This window comes from Crotalus tigris, unplaced genomic scaffold (genome assembly GCF_016545835.1).
Source record: "Crotalus tigris isolate CLP2741 ecotype Arizona unplaced genomic scaffold, ASM1654583v1 scf7180000024363.772921, whole genome shotgun sequence".
Lineage (NCBI taxonomy): Eukaryota > Metazoa > Chordata > Lepidosauria > Squamata > Viperidae > Crotalus > Crotalus tigris.
In genome coordinates this window covers 347,887-362,069 of record NW_024100531.1, presented here as the reverse complement: position 1 = coordinate 362,069, position 14,183 = coordinate 347,887, and the positions used below count along the sequence as shown (strand labels likewise).

Here is a 14,183-nt window from a genome sequence, read left to right as displayed (position 1 = left end):
CTCAGCGGTACCATGTCGAATTGCCAAATCTGGGCAATTAGAATTAATGCAAGCAGCCCTTACAAGCTGAACGCCTGGTTTAATTCCAGATGGGGTCAACATCGTTATCCTTGGTGAATTCAATTATCAGATCCTCTACAATCGTGGCAGTTGTTTCCTGCTTGTTAGTCACTTGAGCATTACACAAAGGTTGCTGTTTCAGCACAGGATGTTTAGGTTTGTTGGGGAAACAATATATTTATACAGGCAGTCCTCACCTTACGACTGCAATTGAGCCCAAAATTTCTATCGTTAAGCGGGACTTTGGTTAAGTCAATTTTGCCCCATTTTATCGCCTTTCTTGCTACCGTTGTTAAGCGAATCGCTACAGTTGTTTAAGTTAGTCACATGGTTGTTAAGTGAATCTGGCTTCCCCCCGCCATTGACTTTGCTTGTCAGAAGGTCGCAAAAGGGGATCATGTGACCCTGGGACACTGCAACCGTCATAAATATGAGTCAGTTGCTAAGTGCCTGAATTTTGATCACGTGACTGTGGGGATGCTGCAATGGTCGTAAATGTGAAAAAAATGTCACTTTTTTTCAGTGCCGTTATAATTTTGAACGGTCACTGACTGAACTGTTGTAAGTTGAGGACTACATGTACATACATACTATACATACATACACACACACACACACACACACACACACACACACACACACACACACACATATATATATATATATATATATATATATATATATATATATATATATATATATATTCTGAGGTTTTTGCGGGTGTTTGTATGTAGGTCTTTGGTTATTCGGGTTTTCTCCCACGTAAAATTGGAAGTGTCTTGGAGACGTTTCGACGAAGTCCCATTCGTCATCTTCAGGCTGGTGTTTTCAGCTTCGTGCTTTGAGGAGCAATGTGTGGTCTTAGTTAAAAGGAAGAAACAGCTAAGACCACACATTACTCCTCAAAGCACGAAGCTGAAAACACCAGCCTGAAGATGACGAATGGGACTTCGTTGAAACGTCGCCAAGACACTTCCAATTTTACGTGGGAGAAAACCCGAATAACCAAAGACCTACATATATATATGTGCCCACACAGCATGAACAAGCGAGATGATACCTCCCGCCTACCAGCCATTTGGAAACCCGCCCTTATTGACAAACGACTCTCTAACACAAAAAATGATACCAGACCCACACTCACAAAAACCACACAGGATGTCACCATCACATATCCACGCAAAAAGCAAACCCAAAGCCACACCGATGATGAGGCACGACCACAAACCAGAAGCCAGACTACAGCTGCATCATTAGCCACTTTAAACCCCTCCAATCCATACATGAAGCAAACTGACACCCTCCATGAAGATGAGGCACAACCACGAACACAAAGCCAAAAAATAGCAAGGCAGCCCAAAATCTTAAACCTCCCTGCAACTCAGACTAACCTGAGCACAACCAAACGAACACTCCCCCAGCCAATCAGAGCACAGCCAAACCCCTAGCCAATCAGAGCACAGCCAAACCCCCAGCCAATCAGAGCACAGCCACGCCCCTAACCAATCAGAACACACCTCCACCCAATCAGAACACAGCCAAGCTCCCACCCAATCAGTTCATACCCCCACTGGCAGTTAAAAGGAAGAAACAGCTAAGACCACACATTGCTCCTCGAAGCACGAAGCTGAAAACACCAGCCTGAACATGACGAATGGGACTTCGTCGAAATGTCGCCAAGACACTTCCAATTTTACGCGGGAGAAAACCCGAATAACCAAAGACCTACATACAAACACCCGCAAAAACCTCAGAAAACAAATATATATATATATACACATACATACCTACATCCATACATACATGCATACATACATACATACATACATACACTGGAGGTTTTTAAGAAGAGATTTGACAACCATTTGTCTAAAATGGTACAGAGTCTCCTGCTTCAGTAGGGGATTGGACTAGAAGACCCCTCTTATTATTCTTGTTATTCAAATTATTCTCCAAAGCACCAGAGGGCAGGACAAGAAACAGTGGTTGGAAACAGACCAAAGAGAGAAGCAACCTGGAATTAAGGAGAAAGTTCCTAACAGTGAGGACAGTTAAGCAGTGGAACAGCTTGTCACCAGAAATGGTGGGTGCTCCATCACTGGAGATTTTTAAGAAGAGGCTAGACAGTTACTTGTCTGAGATGGTATCGGTTCTCCTGCTTGAGCGGGGGGCTGGACTAGAAGACCTCCAAGGTCCCTTCCAGCTCTATTCTATTCTATTCTATTCTATTCTATTCTATTCTATTCATTTCTTGTTCTCTTCTTCTATTCCGTATATCTATTCTATTCATTCCTTATTCTCTTCTCTTCTCTTCTCTTCTCTTCTCTTCTCTTCTCTTCTATTCTATTCTATTCTATTCTATTCCATTCCATTCCATTCCATTCCATTCCATTCCATAGTTTCTATTCTATTCTATTCTATTCTATTCTATTCTATTCTATTCTATTCTATTCTATTCTATTCTACTCTTCCAGCTCTGTTATTCTGTTAACTCACAACCGTAGTGTTATTGTTTTGCATTCTAGGTTGTGACACAGACTGCTCTGAGAAGGTCATGAATTATTTAATTAAGTAAAGAGATGTAGTTGCAAGGAAGTGAAATCTTTTTTTTATGCAGAGAGTTGTTCTTTCTTCCATGCTGAAATCCCAGGAAACTCAGTCTTATGGCACAGAGCAAGACCTGCATTCCTTCCTGAACTTGTCTTGGAGCTGTTCTCTCCCTTAACCAAACCCCCGTAGGTTTGCTCCTGCTTCAAAGTCAAATTTTCATCTGCCTCTATGCATAGCTGCTGTCACTCCTGTTTCATAACAAAAATTTGGTGACACATCCTGTAATCCTAAGGTTTTCGTTCTGGCAGGGTTTGAGAACGTCTCCCAAATCCACAGACGATGCCTTTGTGCAAAAAAAAAAAAAAAGTCAAATCCATCAAGTTCCCTTCGGATCTTGAATTTTCCCAATGGATTTGGATGAAGCTCATTCACAAAGGACTCGTGGAAAAAAGTGTGAGGACGTTTCTAAAGGTAAAGATAACATTCTAGATCGGGGTAGGCAACCTTGGCTCTTTTATGACTCGTGGACTTCAACTCCCAGAATTCCTGAGCCAGCATGGGGGAACTAGGGCCCCTTCATGACTCGTGGACTTCAACTCCCAGAATTCCTAAGCCAGCATGGGGGAACTGTGGCCCCTTCATGACTGGTGGACTTCAACTCCCAGAATTCCTCAGCCAGCATGGGGGAACTGTGGCCCCTTCATGACTCGTGGACTTCAACTCCCAGAATTCCTGAGCCAGCATGGGGGAACTATGGCTCCTTCAGGACTTGTGGACTTCAACTCCCAGAATTCCTGAGCCAGCATGGCTCAGCTTGGAAACCTCTCCCTTTCCCCTCAGCATGGCTGACTCAGGAATTCTGGGAGTTGAAGTCCACGAGTCATAAAAGAGCCAAGGTTGCCTACCCCTGTTCTAGATGGAATATTTGGGGAACGGAAGATTCCCCTAAATTCCAGGAATCTCTTTATCCAACCTCTTGCTATTTTCCTATATTTCTTACCATTGTCTCCAGGGTTTTTTTTGGGGGGGGGGGTTATTAACTTTCCTACAAAGGCCTTGTTTTGCATTTCTGATAGAATCATTGTCTACTGCAGAAGATTCGTTTTAGATCTTCAGCCTGTTTCTAGATATTTAGAACATAGATTCCTATGACTGGAAGGAACTTCGGAGATCTTCTAGTCCACCCCCCTGTTCAAGGCAGGAAACTGTATACTATCCCAGCCAAATGGTTGTCTAGTCCAGGGCTTTTCAACCTTTTCACCCATTGTACCACTTTTAGGATATGGCAACATCCGAGTACCACCGGTCGCCTAGCAAGGTGTCAAAAACTTGATGACAAAAAAAAGAAAAAGAAAAAAGTGATAAAGTACAGGTAGTCCTCGACTTACAACAGTTCGCTTTAGTGACTGTTCGAAGTTACAATGGCCCTGAAAAAAGAGCCCCCCAAGCCACAGCCGAGCAAGACACCTGCCTGCCTGCCTGCCCGGTGGCGCTCTTCCTCCTGTCCAAGATTTTCATTGTTGTGAGCATTTCTATTGAGGATTGGCAGTGGGGGTGGGGGGTGTTAGGTTTTTATTCCCCCCGTCTGCTGGGTGGTTGCAGCAGGTTTTGGTCACTTCACATGACCCTGGGACACTGTGACCGTCATAAATATGAATCAGTCGCCAAGCATCTGAATGTAAATCACAAGACCCTGGAGATGCTGCAACATTCCAGCTAATCGTCGCTTCTTCTTGGCTCAGCAGAAGCACCAGGATCAGTGCTGCTTTCCAGCTGATTGGTGCTTCTTCAGGGCTCAGCAGAAGCACCAGGATCAGGGCCGAGCTCCAGCTGGAGCCGGGCGCTGATCCTGGCGCTTCCGCTGAGCCCTGACAGCCTTGAAGAAACGCCGATCAACTGGAAAGCGACACTTATTCTGGCACTTCCGCTCAGGCTTGTGCGGTGCTGCCACCGGTTCAACTCATTCCCCTCCCCGCTATCATTTTTCTAGGATGGTCGCGTACCACCTGCCAGGTGCCTATGTACCACAGGTGGTACCCGTACCACTGGTTGAAAAGCCCTGGTGTAGTCTGTTTTGGAAAACCTCCAGCGTTGAAGCACCCACAACTTCTGGAGGCAAGTCGTTCCACTGATTAATTGTTCTTCTCCCTGTCAGGAAATGTCTTCTGACTTATAAGTTGGATCTCTCTTTAATGAACATAGAATATAGAATAATAGAGTTGGATCTTGGATCTTCCGCTCGAATAGGACACCCTGTACCAGGGGTCTCCAACCTTGGTCACTAAGACTTGTGGACTTCAACTCCTAGAATTCCTCAGCCAGCCAAGCTGGCTGAGGAATTCTGGGAGTTGAAGTCCACAAGTCTTAAGGTGACCAAGGTTGGGGACCTCTGCCTTATATCATTTCTGACAAAAGGTTATCCAAGACTGGTCTTTATGCAATCACTCAAGCTTGAGGCATTCTTTGCTGAGCAGAAGTTGGACTAGATCAGTGTTTCTCAACCTTGACAATTTTAAGGCATATGGACTTCAACTCCCAGAATTCCACAGCCAGCAATGCTGGCTGTGGAATTCTGGGAGTTGAAGTCCACATGCCTTAAAATTGTCAAGGTTGAGAAGCACTGGACTAGATAAACTTCAGAGTCTCTTCTTTGGCTCTATAATCTTCATCAATTTCTAAAGGTGTCCTTCAAGTTGAGTCCTGGCCTCCTTATCCACGTGCATCCATGTCATTTCCTTGGCGTAGCATGATAGCGCTTCCTGAAGATCTTTTGATTTCCCAATGTAGTCTACAGTCTTGGGATCTATGAGCTGTGGTGGCGCAGTGGTTAGAATGCAGTACTGCAGGCTACTTCTGCTGACTGCCAGCAGTTCGGCAGTTCGATTCCCACTGGCTCCAGGTTGACTCAGCCTTCCATTCTTACGAGGCTCAAAATGGCGCCCGCAGGTTGTTTGACTTGGTAATGAACCCAGGAAGGTGAATTCAGAGTTTTCAGCCGAAAACTAGTAGTTTAAAGCTTCGCATTCACAGTGAAGATTCTGGGAGGGGGTGGGGGGGTGGATTGTAATGAGGAGGCAGCTGTCTGTAATGAGCTGTTTGCCTCTGAAAAACTCAACGGAGAAGGGAATTGATTAAAGAGAGAAGAAATGGTGCAGCACTGAGCCCACTGTAGCACCCACAACCTCTGAAGGCAAATTGTCCCATCGGTTGATTCCATCCATTACTTCTTGTCCTGCCCTCATGTGCTTGGGAGAATAAGTCAATCCCATCTTCGCTGTGACAGCCCCTCAAGAACTGGAAGACAGTTATGTTCTCCTTACTCCATCTCTTCAATCGGCTAGACATCCCTGGCTCCCTCAGCCATTTGGGATATGATTTAGGCTCCAGGCCCTTGTTCATCTTTGTTGCTCTTCTCTGCACACTTTCCAGGGTCTCGACATCTTTTTTTGTATCATGGTGACCAGGACATGGTTAATCTCCAATGATTCATAGTGGAAAGAATATTATTTTTCATCTAAGCTTCCAGCTTCCGTTTTGGAATCCATTCTGGAATCCGTTCCAGCTCTGTTCTGGTTGAAGCTGTTCCACCATAATTTCTTCCTTTGTCGTGAATTCTCATCCTGAAATTTTATGCTATACAAAGAGAAAGATGAGGCTAGTTTTTTTTTTTTTTTTATCAAGAGGAGAGTCAATTCCACCAAAAAGGGCCAGAGCTTTAACTTCTGATACGGAATCTCCATCTTCCCATCTTGGGCAGAAATCTGAAACTGCGGAATTGGACAAGGATTCATAAACATTGCAAACAGCCAACTACTATTGTATATTGTGATTCCCTGTGGTGGCATTGCTGAGAGGTCCTCCCATTATTCTGTTTGGAAAGTCATTATGTAAAAGGCTCTTTAAAGTAATGTTTTATTCTGCTCTGCCTTGTAATCTCCTCCTCCTCCTTTTTCATAATAATAATAATTATAACAACAACAACAACAACAACAACAACAACAACAATAATAATAATAATAATAATAATAATAATAATAATGAAGGGACCTTGGAGGTCATCTAGTCCAACCCCCTGCTCAGGCAGGAAACACTATACCATTTCAAACAAATGGCTGTGCAGTCTCTTCTTAAAAACTTCCAGTGTTGGAGCATTCACCACTTCTGGAGGCAGGTTGTTCCACTGGTTAATTGTTCTAATTGTCAGGACGTTTCTCCTTCCTCCTCCTCCTCCTCCTCCTCCTCCTCCTCCTCCTCCTCCTCCTCCTCCTCCTCTTCTTCTTCTTCTTCTTCTTCTTCTTCTTCTTCTTCTTCTTCTTCTTCTTTCTTCCTTCTTCCTTCTTCCTCTCTCTCTCTGTCCTCCTCCTCCTCATCCTCCTCCTCCTTCTCTTCCTTTTTTCTGGGGAGGGGGGAGGAGATGGAATTGAATCCCATCTGGACAGGCAGTTACAAGTGATCCAGCATTCGATAAAGATAACCTTTATTGTCATTTTTATTAGGAGCACACTGGCCCATGTTCAAAATGAAATTCTGTTGCCTGTTCTCAAAAGAAAGTGTATGTCTGCCCATTCACATACATAACACACAGAGAGGAAGAAGTCTCTGTAGCGTGCCCTGAAACTAGCCTTTTTTCTTATGAAGCAGCTTCTTGGGTGTTCTTAGTTATTCTGCTCCCTCCATCCAGTGTTGGCAAGGACTCTCTGTTCTCCTTGCTACTTAAATATTGATTTCCTCCACAATGGACACTCCACCCTGTATTGGAAAGCCAGAAGTTAATTGAGGCGAAGATCCACAAATTGGAAGCGGGGCCTACGATTTGGGACCGCCACCAGCCCCTCACTTCTCATTCTCTCCCACTGAATCGCAAGAACATTCAAGAGGAAGTGGGAAAATTCAGCATCTCCTTTTTTGATATTCACTGTATAGTCTGGCTAAGCTGCGGTTCCCCCTAAAGGTATCTGCAGACAAGTCAAGAGAGATGGGTGTATGAAGTGTTTGGTGGCGATCCATGTAATAATAATAACAACAAAAAAAAAACAACCTTGGGTGCAATCCCAAAACAACTGGAGCACCACTTGAACACCATTGGCATTGGCATTGACAAATTCGCCATTAGTCAATTGCAAAAGGTGGCCTTACTAGGAACTGCTTCCATCCTGCGACGATACCTGTCATACCATCAAACATCCACACCTGCCTATCCCAGGTCCTGGGTAAGGACTCGATAGGTAGACAAAATGCCAAATCCAGTCTGAACATCTGGCTGACTGTGCGATGATCCATAATAATAATAATAATAAAGTTGGAAGGGACCTTGGAGGTCATCTAGTCCAACCCACTGCTCAGGCAGGAAACCCTATACCATTTTGGACAAATGGCTGTCCAGTCTCTTCTTAAAAACTTCCAGTGTTGGAGCATTCACCGCTTCTGGAGGCAGGTTGTTCCACTAGTTAATTGTTCTCACTGTCAGGAAGTTTCTCCTTAGTTCTAGGTTGCTTCTCTCCTTTCTGTCCATTGATTCTTATCCTGCCCTCATGTGCTCTGGAGTGTAGATTGACCCCCTTCTTCTTTGGGTCGGCCCTTTGGATGTTGTAACACTGCTATCATGTCGCCCCTGGTCCTTCTCTTCATTAAACTAGACCTATCCAATCCCTGCAACCGTTCCTTATATGTTTTCGCCTCTAGTTTCCTAATCATCTTTGTTGCTCTTCTTTGCACTCTTTCCAGAGTCTCAATATCTTTTTTTACATCATAGCGACTAAAACTGGGTGCAATATTCCAAATGTGGCCTTACCAAGGCACTAGAACAGTGGTGGCGAACCTATGGCACGGGTGCCAGAGGCGCACTCGGAGCCCTCTCTATGGGCACCCGTGCTGTTGCCCCAGCCTTGCCTCCCCCCATGACCCCCTCCTCTCCAGCAGCCCCCCTGAAGGACATGGCAGCCAGACAGCATAGGCAAGACTCTGCCCTCATGCCCCATCATGCAGTTGATGCTGCAGGGCGCGGGCAGAGGGCGTGGCTGCCATAGCACTGCTGGGCTGCCTGGGCGATCTGCGGCAGGCCCTGGAGGCGGTGAGTGGTCCTGTGGGCAGGCAGGGGATGGGGGGACAGAGTGGGGGGACAGGAGGGTGGAGTGGGGGCAGGGCCAGTTTTGGGGCACTGGGTCTCTAAAAGGTTCGCCATCACTGCACTAGAACTTCACGTGATCTGGATTCTCTCCCTCTGTTAATGCAGCCTAGGAGCGCATTGGTTTTTTCGGCAGCTGCAGCACAGGGCTGGCTCCTATTCCCAGAGATATCTGAGAAGCAGATCCGGCATGAGCGGCCACTGAAAATTCTCCATTAATTTTGGGTCTGAAGAATGGAGGGGGTGATTTCTCCTTCAGCTGACTGCTTCAGGGCCATCACTCAGCATCAGCACCTCGCAACCACACAGATAGACTTTCTCCCCAGCGATCTGTCTTGAGCTGGCCTTTTAGATCTCTCAGTGGAGTGTGCTGCTGTTGCAGCTGAGTCCATCCATCTTTTAGCGAGTCCTCCTCCCCCTCTTTTTTCCCTTCAACCTTTTGCAATATTACAACCTTCTCAAAGGTCCCGAGGATCCAAAATGGGATGGATAAAACTGTTCCAGAAGTCTATCCAGAAGCCACCTCAAATCTACAAATATCTACATCAGAATACACCACGTCTAGTACTGCTTTCGGAGTATTGGAGAGAGAAGATTGGTTGATTGATTGATTGATTGATTGATTGGTGATTAAGGCACCAGGCAGGAAAGCCGGAGACTGTGAGTTCAATTCGTGTATTAGCCGTGAAAGCCAGCTGGGTGGCTTTGGGCCAATGACTAGGAGACTGTGAGTTCTAGTCCTGCCTTAGACATGGAGGCCGGCTGGGTGGCTTTGGGCCAATGGCTAGGAGACTGTGAGTTCTAGTCCTGCCTTAGCCATGAAAGCTAGCTGGGTGCTTTGGGCCAATGACTAGGAGACAGTGAATTCTAGTTCTGCCTTAGATATGAAAGCTGGCTGGGTGACTTTAGGCCAGTGACTAGGAGACTGTGAGTTCTAGTCCTGCCTTAGACATGAAGGCCGGCTGGGTGGCTTTGGGCCAATGACTAGGAGACTGTGAGTTCTAGTCCTGCCTTAGATATGAAAGCCAGCTGGGTGGCTTTGGGCCAATGACTAGGAGACTGTGAGTTCTAGTCCTGCCTTAGACATGAAAGCCGGCTGGGTGGCTTTGGGCCAATGACTAGGAGACTGTGAGTTCTAGTCCTGTCTTAGAAATCAAAGCTGGCTGGGTGTTTTGGGCCAATGACTAGGAGACAGTGAATTCTAGTTCTGCCTTAGATATGAAAGCTGGCTGGGTGACTTTAGGCCAGTGACTAGGAGACTGTGAGTTCTAGTCCTGCCTTAGACATGAAGGCCGGCTGGGTGGCTTTGGGCCAATGACTAGGAGACTGTGAGTTCTAGTCCTGCCTTAGATATGAAAGCCGGCTGGGTGGCTTTGGGCCAATGACTAGGAGACTGTGAGTTCTAGTCCTGCCCTAGAAATGAAAGCTGGCTGGGTGGCTTTGGGCGAACCACTAAGAGACTGTGAGTTCTAGTCCTGCCTTAGACATGAAAGCTGGCTGAATGTCTTTGGGCCAATGACTAGGAGACTGTGAGTTCTAGTCCTACCTTAGGTGAATCACTGCAGTTGATAAGTTAGTAACCCAATTAAATGAATCTGGCTTGCCCATGGACTTTGCTTGTCGGAAGGTCGCAAAAGTGGATCACATGTCCCTGGGATACTGCAACCGTCATAAATACCAAGCGTCTGAATTTTGACCACGTGACCATGGGGATGGTACAAATACTGTAACTGTCAAAATGGTGCAGGTGTAACCTTGAACGGTCACTAAGCCAACTGTTGTAACTTGAGGACTACCTGAACTGTCGAACAGTTTCCCTGTTTGAAGACCCCATATCCTATCCTGGCAAAAAAAAAAGGAGAAATTAAGGGTTATTTGCAATTAGGAAACAGCAGCATTTCTACACGAGCTGAATCACACCCTAGGAATAGTTGCAGGCAGGCCTGGAAGCCTCAGAAGGAGGTTTTCTGTGTGTGAGCAAGGTTAGGACTCAGGAATTGGGGGACCCTCAAGCTAGGTTTGAGGGCTGGACGGTCAGAGAAAGGCGGGGGTGGGGGGAAAAGCTGCAGATATTTTATTGGCATTTCTAAAAGTTTCCCCGGGAGCCGGGAGTTGTAATCCCTTTTGAAAGAAAGGGGATTAGGGAAAGAATGCCCTGTTGCTTAGCAATGGGTGGGTGGAAAGAAGGGAGACCTTGGGGGGGGGGGCAAAGAGAGGCCTGGATTAGGCCCAGAAATGTTTTCGTCTTTATGGAATCTCATGGGGCTTCGAAATATTTTCGTTTTAGGCCATTGAGGGTGGGGGGGGGGGAGGAAACCTTAATGCTCCTGAAAAGCACCATTTGTTTGAATGTCATTTACAAGTATATGTATGTATGTCTGTACATAAATGGAGATCATTATCTTCCTTTTAATGGCATATTTCCCTCCGTCCCTCCTTCCTTCCTACCTCTCCCTCCCTCCATCCCTCCCCCTCCTTCCCTCCCTCCTTTATCCTCCCTCCCTCCCTTCCTTCCTTCTTTATCCTCCCTTCCTTTTTCCTCGCTCTCTTCTTCCTTCCTTATTCTCTTTCTTCCTTCTTTATCCTTCCTTCCTTCCTTTCTTCCTCCCCTCCTTCCCTCCCTCCCTCCTTTATCCTCCCTCCCTCCCTTCCTCCCTTCCTTCTTTATCCTCCCTTCCTTTTTTCCTCGATCTCTTCTTCCTTACTTACTCCCTTTCTTCCTTCTTTATCCTTCCTTCCTTCCTTTCTTCCTCCCCTTCTTCTCTCCCTCCCTCCTTTATCTTCCCTCTCCCCCTGCTTCCCTCCCTCCCTCCTTTATCCTCCCTCCCTCCCTTCCTCCCTTCTTTATCCTCCCTTCCTTTTTTCCTCGCTCCCTTCTTCCTTCCTTACTCCCTTTCTTTCTTCTTTATCCTTCCTTCCTTTCTTCCTTCCCCTCCTTCCTCCCTCCTTTATCCTCCCTCCCTCCCTTCCTTTTTTCCTCGCTCCCTTCTTCCTTACTTACTCCCTTTCTTCCTTTTTTATCCTTCCTTCCTTTCTTCCTCCCCTTCTTCTCTCCCTCCCTCCTTTATCCTCCCTCCCTCCCTTCCTCTCTTCCTTCTTATCCTCCCTTCCTTTCTTCCTCGCTCCATTCTTCCTTCCTTACTCTCTTTCTTCCTTCGTTATCCTTCCTTTCTTCCTCCCTCCCTCCCTTATCCATTTATCATTCTTCCCTCCCTTCTTTATCCTTCCTTCCTCCCTCCCTCCTTTATCCTTCCTCCCTCCCTTCCTCCCTTCCTCCCTCCCTTCCTTTATCCTTCCTTCCTCCCTCCCTTCTTTATCCTTGCTTCCTCCTTCCCTTCTTCCTTCCTTCCTATCTCCCCCTCCCTTCCTCCCTTCCTTCTTTATCCTCCCTTCCTTTTTTCCTCACTCCCTTCTTCCTTCCTTACTCCCTTTCTTCCTTCGTTATCCTTCCTCCCTTTCTTCCTCCCCTTCTTCTCTCCCTCCCTTCTTTATCCTCCCTCCCTCCCTCCCTCTCTTTCTTCTTTATCCTCCCTTCCTTTCTTCCTCGCTCCATTCTTCCTTCCTTACTCCCTTCCTTCTTTATCCTTCCTTTCTTCCTCCCTCCCTCCCTTATCCATTATCATTCTTCCCTCCCTTCTTTATCCTTCCTTCCTCCCTCCCTCTTTTATCCTTCCTCCCTCCCTTCCTCCCTTACTCCCTCCCTTCCTTTATCCTTCCCTTTCTTCCTCCCTCCCTTCTTTATCCTTGCTTCCTCCTTCCCTTCTTCCTTCCTTCCTCCCCCTCCCTTCCTCCCTTCCTTCTTTATCCTCCCTTCCTTTTTTCCTCACTCCCTTCTTCCTTCCTTACTCTCTTTCTTCCTTCGTTATCCTTCCTTTCTTCCTCCCTCCCTCCCTTATCCATTTATCATTCTTCCCTCCCTTCTTTATCCTTCCTTCCTCCCTCCCTCCTTTATCCTTCCTCCCTCCCTTCCTCCCTTCCTCCCTCCCTTCCTTTATCCTTCCTTCCTCCCTCCCTTCTTTATCCTTGCTTCCTCCTTCCCTTCTTCCTTCCTTCCTATCTCCCCCTCCCTTCCTCCCTTCCTTCTTTATCCTCCCTTCCTTTTTTCCTCACTCCCTTCTTCCTTCCTTACTCCCTTTCTTCCTTCTTTATCCTTCCTTTCTTCCTCCCTCCCTCCCTTCCTCCCTCCCTTCTTTATCCTCCCTCCCTCCCTCCCCCCAAGATATTTCCTGACCACCTTCCTCCAGGCCTTCCACAATGACAGAGCTTCTCTGGAAAAACTGAGATGCTTTCAGAGACGTATCTGCTTTTAAAGTAGCCCATTGCACACAGTCCAGCATCAGGAGCTGACCACAGGAAATGTTTTATGACAGTTTGTGTGTCCTAAAATGCTGCACGATCATTTTTAATGTCCGAAAATCTTTTACAAACATTTGTCAAATTTCATTTCCACGAGAGTCCTGAATTTTGGACTCATACGTCCACCCATTTGAAGGATCTGGATTCAAACATTGTGGATCTAGGATGCCCTGTTTTGCCCAATTAAAGGCTAAAGGGGAAAAAAAATGAGTAGTATATAGATAATGATAACAGAATGAGAACCGCAGGTAGTGTCTGATGACCGTTTTTCACATTTACGACCGTCACACCATCCCCCTAGTCACGTGATCAGAATTCAGATGCTTGACAACAGGCTGTGTATTTGTGACGGTTGCCGTGTCCTGGGATCATGTGATCCCCTTTTGCAACGTTCTGATGAGCAAAGCCAGATTGACTTAACAACCGTAGTAATGACTTATCAGCTGCAGTGATTCACTTAATGACGGTGTTAAGAAAGGTCGTCAAATGGGGCAAAGTTCCCTTAACAACTGTCTCCCTTAGCGATGGAAATTTTGGGCTCGGTTGTGGTCATAAGTTGAAAACTACCTGTATTTAAATGGCAGACATTTCCTAATCAAGGATATCAACCAGGCCGATTGTAGCTTATTCAATAAATCAGGGTTAACACAGTCACAGGGAGCGAAACCTGTGAATTCACTACCCTTGACTCTTCCAATAATCTCATTTTAGCCCAAGAGTATGGATTTTTCTTTTATCAACAGGAAATCAATCAGGGTAAGGGACCATGGAGGTCTTCTAGTCCAGCCCCCTGCTCAAGCAGGAGACCTATAACATTTCAGACATGTGGCTGTCCAGTCTCTTCTTAAAAATCTCCAGTATTGGAGTGCCCACGATTTCTGGTGGCAAGCTGTTCCACTGGTTATTTGTCCTCACTGTTAGGAAGTTTCTCCTTAATTCCAGGTTGTTTCTCTCCTTGATCAGTTTTCCAACCATTGTTTCTCATCCTGCCCTTTGATGCTTTGGAGAATAATTTGACCCTCTCTTCTTTGTGGCAGCCCCTCAGATACTGGAATACTGCTATCATGTCCCCCCTAGTCCTTCTTTTCTCTAG

At 46.2% G+C, this 14,183-nt stretch overlaps 1 protein-coding gene across 10 annotated transcripts in view; it reads left to right on the top strand.

Annotated features, from left to right (window-relative positions):
* The window catches only part of LOC120301006 (teneurin-4-like), a 612,847-nt gene that overhangs the window by 253,850 nt on the left and 344,814 nt on the right, over positions 1-14,183 (top strand). The window lies entirely within an intron of this gene.